The following is a 10,126-nucleotide window of genomic DNA, read 5'->3' on the forward strand; positions in this document are numbered from 1 at the left end:
CATAAGAAAAGAGACTGTAGATGTAAGATGGTTGCAAATCTTGAAGTTCTTGATTTCAAGACATTACAAGGAGATGATGAACAAGTTTTCTATGTTGCTCAAAGAAGGCCAAATTTTCCAAGACAAGGTATGCCTCCTGATCCACTTTCTTTTTCTAGTTATAATAGAAATTCCTATGCACAAAATAATCAATGGCAACCTCCATATGCTCAAAATTTTGGAAATGATCAAAATTGGTATAATACTCAAGGCTAAGGGCAAAATTTTGCCAATCAAACTCCACAGTGGCAGCAGCCACAAGGAAATTGGTTTCAATCTCAGGGACCATGGCAACCATTCCAAGGGAATTGGCAACCTACTCTCCAATAGAGAGGGGGTCAACAATGGACGAATAAGTCTTCTGGTTATCAACAACCTCAACAACAACCTCAAAAGCCTGCTATAATGCCCCCTCCTACTGCTAATATCGTTCCACCTAAACCCACACAACTGCCACTCAACCCATGCCAAATCCTAATAGAAAGCCTCAACAACAACACCAAGCTTATTCAGCTGATCCTAATCAATACCCAACTTATTCTCTTTCTATAAGTGATATTCACCTTAGATTCGGGACAACTTTGCCTAACCCGTCCCCTCCAGTTATAACTTAAATACAAAAGGAAAAGGAAATATCTAGCCCAACAACCCAAATACCTCAGAGTCAACAAATACCCCCATTTCCTCAAAGGTTGCAAGCAAAAGAGATTCCTCACCAAGAGGATATAAATTTTGATATCATTGATCAACTGAAACACATGTGTTAAGATTTCATTATTCCAGGCTATTAAGGATGTCCCTATCTATGGTAAGGCAATTAAAGAGGCATGTTTAAAGAAACCTGGCAGGAAGAAAAAGGATTCACAAACAATGCATATAATGGGTCAACTAGCTGATATTATGTTGGGAAAAGTTTCAATTACTAAATATTCTGACCCTGGTAGTCCTATTGTGAAAATAGTCATCAATGGCACTCAGATAAAGAATGCCTTAATAGATTTGGGAGCAACCATCAATGTAATGACAAGAGACATTATGCAAAAAATTAACATAACCAGTCTCAGGCCTACTCCTACGGTTTTGTAGCTTGCTGACAGTTCCATGGTTAGGCCTGATGGTATCATTGAAGATGTTGTCGTTATTTTAGACTCCTGTGAATATCTGGCAGATTTTATGATCTTATCTCCTAAACCTACATTGGGGGAATATCTAGTAATCTTAGGGAGACCTTGGCTTGCTACAACTGATGCATATATTGGATGTCGATCAAGGGACATGACTATTTTTGATGGAAATACTACTAAAACTCTGGCTCTGTATTCACCTGCTTAGCCCCAACTTGATCAAGAACAAGTTGTCTGGCTTAACGTGAGGGAAGAATTAGAGGAGGAATTCAACTCTGTCAATCATCTTATGATGATTAATAGAGAATCATTCATACGACTCCAGGATGACGATTCTATCCTTTCTAAAATTTTGGCAAATCAATATAATCTAGAGTAGCAGTCACAAGAGTTAACATCAAATATTAGAGCATCGAATTTTCCTGCAGCCACTGACATATTGCATACCTTGTTGCCGTAGGAAGTCTGTACTTCTCATCTTTCTGAGGTAGCTCAGGTTGATCTTACTGTCAAGGTGGAAGTTGATCCAAATAAATGTTTGAATATCAACAATCAACTCATAGAGACTCAAAGGCTACCACTGGTTAAATTGCTCAAATGTCATCAACACGCTTTTGCGTGGGATTACAAAGATATGCAAGGAATTGATCCTACAATTCGTACCCACCGTATTTATATCAAAGAGGATTGTAGACCGTTCAGACAACTGTAGAGAATAATCAATCATGCATTAAGGGATATAGTTAAAGAGGAACTACATAAATTATTAAATGCTGGATTTATCTATCCCATATCAAATAGTCAGTGGGTGTCGCCTCTAGTCATAGTTCCAAACAAAGGAGGTAAATGGCGGGTATGTGTAGATTACATAGCTTTGAACTCAACAACTAGGAAGGATCATTTTCCATTACCATTTGTGGATCAACTATTAGATTCCTTAGTAGGGAAGCGATACTTTTCATTCTTGGATGGATTAAGTGGCTACAACTAGATTCAAATTGCTCCCAAGGATCAGGAAAAGACTACATTTACTTGCCCTTGGGGAACATATGCATATTTTGTTCTTCCTTTTAGGTTGTGTAATGCTCCAACTACCTTTCAAAGAGCAGTAATAAGCATATTATTTCCCAAGACAACATGGAGATCTATATGGATGGTTTTACCACTTATGGTTCAAAATTTGAAGAGGCATTGGAGAATTTAAAGAAAGTTTTACAAAGGCGTGAAGATTACAATTTATCATTGAACAATGAAAAATGCTTTAAGATGATGTAGTAAGGCATAGTTCTTGGTCATCATAATTCTATAACTGGAATACAGGTTGACCGACCCAAAATTGAAGTCATTCAAAACCTTCATGTTCCCACAAAGAAAAAGGATGTCTGAAGTTTCCTTGGTCATGCTGGATATTATCGAAGATTTATTAAGGATTTAGTAAAATTGCAGGACCTTTATATTGTCGTTTGACTAAGGATACGAAGTTTCATTGGACTCCTGCGTGCCATGAAGATTTATTGAAGTTCAAACATGCCTTGACTCAAGCACCAGTGCTCAAGGGTCTGAACTTGTCATTGCCTTTTTATATTCATATAGATGCATTCGATTATGTTATAGGAGCATTTTTGGGGCAGAAGATGGACAATTTGGAGAATGCAATTTATTTCATCAGCAAAAACATGCAGGGACCCAAGCTTAATTATACAATCACAAAAAAGGAGATGTTGGCAATAATATATGCACTAAACAAATTCAGGCATTATATCATAAGATATCAAATCTATGTGCATACTGATCATACAATAATCAAATATCTCATGAACAAGCCTTCAATTACAGGAAGATTAACTTGATGGTTACTATTGATGCAGAAATTTGATATTACAGTTGTTGATAAACTAGGTAAAGCTAATGTAGTTACAAATTATCTTTCTAGGCTTCAATTGCAGGATGATCTTGCAACTATAGATGATGCTTTCCCAGATGAACATTTTTTCTTGATAAAAGCTCACACTCCCTAGTATGCCGATATTGCAAATTATTTAGCTGCTAATAAGATACCTTCTCATTTTTCTCCTAAAGAAAGAAGGTTGCTAGTTGGGAAAAGATTTAATTTCTCTTGGATTGCTAATTGTTTATTTTATACTGGACCTAACCAAGTCTTAAGAATATGTGTCAGAGATCAGGATGAAACATATGATATTCTTCATGCATGTCATGATGAGCCATGTGGAGGAAATTTTGATGCTAAAAGAACAACACTTAAGATCCTTAGTATGTGATATTATTGGCCAACTTTTTATAAAGATGCAACTCAATATACTAGAAAATGTGATAGATGCCAACGAATGGGTAGGGCTACCTGATTTGATGAAATGCCATTGTATTCCCAAATATTGGATACACCATTTGACAAATGGGGATTGGATTTTGTTGAACCAATTGATCCTCCTTTCAATGGGAAATCCTATATTATAGTATGCACTGATTATGTTACAAAATGGGTGGAAGCAAGAGCCATGACACATGCAAGAGATAATAAGGTAGTTGAATTTCTCTACGAGGAAATATTTACCAGATATGAGTACTAAGAGAGATTGTTTTAGATCAAGGACCACAATTTACTTCCACATTAATTGTAGCATTGGTTAATGAATATAATATTAGACACAAGAAGTCTACTCCATACCATCCTCGAGCAAATGGTTAGGTAGAGGTTATAAATAGGGATTTAGAATCAATTCTTACTAAGACAGTAGCTCTTCATAAGAAAGATTGGTCAAATAGACTTCCTGAAGCCATTTGGGCATACAGAACAAAATGGAAGACAACAACTGGTTTTACACCTTTTGAAATGGCATATAGAAAAACAACCAAGATGCCCATTGAGTTTGAACATAAAACTCTTAGGACAACTCTGCAATTGAATACGACTCTCTCAGAAGCACAAAAAGACCGCATCATGCAATTGAATGCTCTAGATGAGCTGAGAAAGATGGTTGTCCAACACAAAAATTATTGAACATCAACACGCTAAATGGCATGATAAGTATATCAAGGAGAGAAAATTTAAATCTGGAGATTGGGCATTGTTATATGATTCCAGATATAAGGATACAGTGGGGAAGCTACAGACACATTGGTTGGGCCCATATGAAATAGATGAAGTTTTCAAAATGGAGCAGTTCGGTTGACAACAATAGACCCAGTCATATTCAAACTTCTGGTCAATGGTCATTGACTACGCCTTTATCATAAGCCTGCAACAAAAGAAGAGTTCCTACAACAATTTGACAACTAAGTGTAGACCACAGTTCCTATAGCTTTTGAAGGAGACCTTCTTGCCACAGTTCTTGCAACATATGAAGGAGACCTTCTTGCCACAGTTCTTGCAACATCTAAAGGGGATATTCTTGACGCAGTTCCTACAGCTTCTGAAGGGGACATTCTTGACGTAGTTCCTATAGCTTCTGCAAGGGACCTTTTTGGTCCTCAGTCTTAAATTCCTCATGCATACTTTCATAATAACCGTTTCCATACTTTATGGAAATACCATTCTCTGCTAATTATTTTATCATCCACCTCATCCCATTTCATTTCTATTTTTGTAACATCATTCACTTCATCTCACCTCATCTCATATTGTGAATAGCTAATCGTTTGATTGCAACATTAATTAGTATGACTGCAGGTATGTGTATTATTTATTTTTCATTTAATTATGCATTTATTCTTTCATTATGATTATTACTTGATATGATTTGCATAATCCACATACCCTTCCCTCTGTCCTTTTTCACATGTGTGGACACGTGTCATCTTAAGTTGGGGGGGGGGGGTGTTTTATGGTTCAATTTACGAGTTGCGTAATTATGTGTCCTTTTCCATGATGTGTTTTAAATTTTATTGACATCATTTTTAAATGTGAAAGCCTGTAGCACAAGTGAGTATACCTTTCCTTCCACCATAGTTGATAAAAGGTACGGAAGAATAAATAAACGATTATGGGGCATGAATTTTCAAAATCGCGCAGGATATTTCAGTCTTTTATTTTGTTGTGACGATATTCATTTCCTGTGGTGATTGTTTTTGAATGTCAAGTTAGCCAGTGGAGGAGCCCCTATCTGTCATGAGCCTATGATTCATTACACTTTACTGCAGGACAACCAATGTGAACATTACTTCCAGACCTATGGATTGATCGACTATATTTTAAAATTGACAGATTTTAATGAGAAAATTGTGCATGAATTCATGTGCACATTCAGTGAAGGGGAGGTTTCTATCAAAGGGTTACAGGTCATAGCCATAGAGCAACGAATAGCCGAAGTCACTGGGTTGTCGTAGGATGGAGAACTATTTCCCGAGGCAAAATATGCAAGAAGTGCTAGGGCAAAGTTTACTCACCCAGCTAATGGACCTCTGAGTGTGAACAAGCAAGGAACTAAACAAACATCTCTTCTAGGATAATGGCCGTAGGTTGCATTTTATGTGATGAAATATATATCATGTGATGGTAGGTACTCCAATATGCATTATGTTCATTTTAAATTATTGTCATTTGCGGCATGGCCGAAGGATGAATATTCTGAATTTCTTATATCATCTTATCTCTATTAGTGCAAAGGAAACACATAGGGGTAGTAACCGTTCAGTTAGTCATCATGGATTAATCAAAATTTTGGTGGAACGGTTTCTTAGAGATGTCTCACAGATGTCATGGGGAGAGTTCGAGATATCCTGCAATTTGGGGAAGAAAATGTTCATGCTACAGAAGAAATTGTAGCTCAAGAGGAAAATATGGGAGAACCCTCGTCTCCTAGGGTTTCTGCAGCAGTCGAACCTCCTATTGTCAAAGAATCTTTGTCTGGTGCGGAAGTGATAGTAGTTGAGCCAAATATTGAGCAGCCCTCCACTCAAACTCAAAGTGGAACTGCATCTTCTAGAAGGAAAGGAAAAGAAAAAGAAAAAGGCGATGCAGAGGAAGAGACCGTAGAACGGCCTCAAGTAGCGCAGGTTTCTCCTGGAGCTAAAAAGTGCAAAGTAAAGGAAGGTTTTCCTACAATTGAACCTCCTCCAGCCACTTAGGAAATGCAATTAAGAAGGAGTCAAAGGTTTAAACGAAGAACTCAAGCAACAGGAGATGTGAGTGAATTCATTTTAGTGGAAATGCCAGAATTAGGGCACGAAAGTCAGATAGAGGGTCAACCGCAGGAAGGACATGGAGTCGAAAGACTTTCAAATTTGGTACAAGTAGTAGAGCAGTTTGAAGAACTGATTGATAAGATCTCAAGACGTCAGGTAACTGCTCATAGGCTCCCTACATGTCTCACTCGTTTATCCATTGCACTCACATTTTATAGATAGTGGGAGATATAAAGGGCTAGGCTACAGGGGATAATTGATAAGCAACAAAAAGAAATTGAAAAGAGGGACAACCAAATCATTGAGTTACAAACCAAAGTAGATACTGTAGCAAACATGGTTCCCGAGTTAATGCACTGCAGGGCTCCATCGAGATTTTATGCTTTATATATAAAGGATTAGTATCTATGTTTCAAACTCAACCGCATTGTTAGGGATCTTAGTCCTTCTTTGGATATTCCGCAGGAATTTTATAATGTTTACCAAAACTCTACTACAACCGTTAAGAATTTGTTATGTGAATTTTATTTGCATAATTATGTTGTCTCTTCTGATAATGAATGAAATCCCTTGCTGTATATTGGTGATATTCAATTAAAAGCATTGATGTCCTGGATACAGAATGAAATTAGTATGGGAACACAAGCTATAATGCACATGATCTTAGAGTTTGATTGTCCACTACCACTCAGAGCTGAGGCTAAAAACCCATGACATATGTACTATGACTGGCAAAAGTTGTTGACTAGACCTGATATCAGAAGCCAAGTTTTAGCATTGAGAGAGGAGGTATTTCAGGAATATGAAAATGTGGTTAGAAATGAGAATCAAGGTGCAGTTGAATGTCTGGTTCAGCGTTGGAATAGTCTTCTAGAGGACCTAAAGTAGGGTGAACCCCATTCATTGCCCAATTATCATGCAACCACACAAAGAGCTCCCAAGTATATCCACTTGGGCATGACAATAAGCAATAATTGGCTACCTTTGATATTTCAGCCACCTATCCTTATGTGGCCATTGTTTGGAGTGTCAGCAGGTTAAGGATAAGCATCAACACCCTATAGGGCTTTTACAACCTAATTTGGTACCGGATTGGAAATGGGACATCATTTCCATGGATTTCATAGTAGGGTTTTCGATTTCTTCACATCGTCACGACACCATCATGGTCATTGTTGACAGATTGACCAAAGTTTTTCATTTTGTTGCTATTCAATCTTCTTATACAACAATAGTGGTGGCACGAGTTTTCATGGAGGATGTGGTGAGGCTACATGGGATTCTTGGGCGGATCATTTCAGATAGGGATCCTATCTTTACTTCAACATTGTAAACCTCACTTCAACATGCTTTAGGGACCCAGTCAAACTTTAGTTTAGCTTATCACCCAAAGACTGATGGTCAGATCGAGCGCGTGAATTAGGTTTTGGAGGACATGCTTCACATGTATGTTATGGACCAATAGTCGCGCTAGGAGGTGATGAGCTAAAATAATAGCTCTTTTATTCCTATAACTGATAAGTTTTTGCTATGTTTTAAGTTGCATATTGGCATAGTGTTTGAGTCATGTGATGTATTAAAGTTTGACTATGTGCATTCTGAATGATAACTAAACCCGTTAAACCGTGTATTGTTTTGACCTAATATTCATGTTGCCATGCGGATTATCATAGGTAATATCATGTGTGGATGTATAAATGTTATGCTTAATAAAAATAGATATATATGTATGCTTGTATGTTCTAACCTTTAAATGCAGGAGTAAATAAGTTGCTGCAGAAGGAATTATTTTAAGCCAGATGGAGAATCACGTCATGAAAGCAGTTGGAGACATTTAGGGGCGGTTAAACATTTAAAACAACGAAGAAGATGGTGTGCAAAAGAATCGGCAAAGGAATAGTGAGGTGATACTAGATTCGTTTATGTTTGTCTCCAACAAGCATCAATCTACTAAACACCGCCATGCTATATTCTTGGTTGCGGTTTAGTTGAGTTCCACGTTTTCTATGGATTAACTTCTTCTCTTTGCAGTCATAAATGTTTTCCACCTAATTTCATGGGCATGATCTAAGTAGTAGGAAGTTTGTTATAATTTCCTTATAAATAAAGACTCGCACCTCTTCTTAGAGTTTAGATAACGTTTTCCAGAACTAGAAGCATTTCTCTTACCTCATGTGTTGTATCGACTTTTGAAAATAATGAATAAAAGCTATGTTATTCTGAGTATATAGAATCATCTTTGAAGTCTAGATACACTCATCCAAGGGGGCCCACTTGGTGAGTATTCTTGTGTGTTTGTTAGATTGAGTTTTCTTTTTGCTGCAGTAGATGTTCTAGCGACTAACTGTTCTTGCAGCCACTGGAACCAGATCCTGTGACTGTTCCTACAGCCAAAGTAGACAGAGTAATTCCTGTTTGTCAGCTCTGAGCTTAGTTAATGTTATTTAGTTAGAATCTTTTGTTAATGTTAAGATTTCCTGTAGCCATTCAGTTATTATATTTTCGCTTGTTTATTTCAAATATACTTAGTTGCCGCAGTAGTGCAAAATGACTATCACATGAACTTAGTGCATATACAATGCATACCCATTTATAGTAATTCATCCTTGGGTTGACAAGTAAATGAACTCCAGTCATGGAGATAATAGCTACTCAGAATGAATGACCAATCTTTGGGTTGAGACTTTAGCTCTAGTTATTGTTCCTATTGGCTAGGCAAACAAGAGGACTATCTTTAGCTTGTGGAGTTTACTTATAACAATGGATATCATAGATCCATAGGTATGTTTCCCTTCCAGGCATTGTATGGTTGTCCTTGTCATACTCCTTTGATCTAGGATCACTTAGAGGACAAGGTGCGTATAAGTCCGGATATGCTTCGAGAGATGGAGCAATAGGTTGAGAAGATTCATGAGCATTTGGTAGCAGTGCAGGATAGGCAGAAGAAGTATGTCGATGCTCACACAGTGGATTGACAGTTTTCTATTGGAGACCAAGTGTTCTTGAGAGTGTGTCTACAAAAGAGTTTGATCCGTTATGGAAAGGGTTCTAAGTTGGAGCCTCACTTTGTTGGCCTTTTTGAGATCCTTGAGAGGATATGACTTGTTGCCTACTGTCTTGCTTTGCCACCGAGCCTATTTGGAATCCATGATGTCTTTCATGTTTCTATTCTTAGACCATATCATCCTGATGTGACCCATGTTCTTGATTGGAATGCATTACAGGTCGAGGATGAGCAACTTTCCATAGAGCTCGTACACATTCTTCAACGTCAGGATTTGACCCTCAAGGGTCATACCATCGACCAAGTAAGGGTCCTATGGGATCCAAATGATGAGACCTTGACTACATGGGAGGATGTAGCGAAGATGAGAGAACTTTATCCATATTTGTTTTAGGCTTCCAAGAGTAAGCCTAGTTTTTTGGGGGAGGATGTAGTATCCCTCCCTCGATCATAATTTTTTGATACTATTTTGACCATGGTTGACTTTTCAGTGGTTATTATGGATACACTTTGTGGTAATGTTTTATTCTGGTATTATGCTATGTCAGATTATGCTTTGATTTGAGATTCAGTGAATGTTGTTTATGCTTTATTTCCTTATGGATGATTAGATGTTAATTTTATTATGTGTTGTTGACCATGGACTAACACATTTACTTTATGCATGAGATGCTTTATGTATATATCATCATGTATGTGTGGAAAGTGTATAGGGTGCGAGGAGATGATTTCCCATCACTCACTTCGGCGAGACACAGAAAGTCACGATTCTCCTTCTCCGGTGTGTTTACCGTGTTTGTGTATATATATGTATGTG

The sequence above is a fragment of the Cryptomeria japonica genome, chromosome 3 (genome assembly GCF_030272615.1).
Source record: "Cryptomeria japonica chromosome 3, Sugi_1.0, whole genome shotgun sequence".
NCBI classification, from domain to species: Eukaryota; Viridiplantae; Streptophyta; class Pinopsida; order Cupressales; family Cupressaceae; genus Cryptomeria; species Cryptomeria japonica.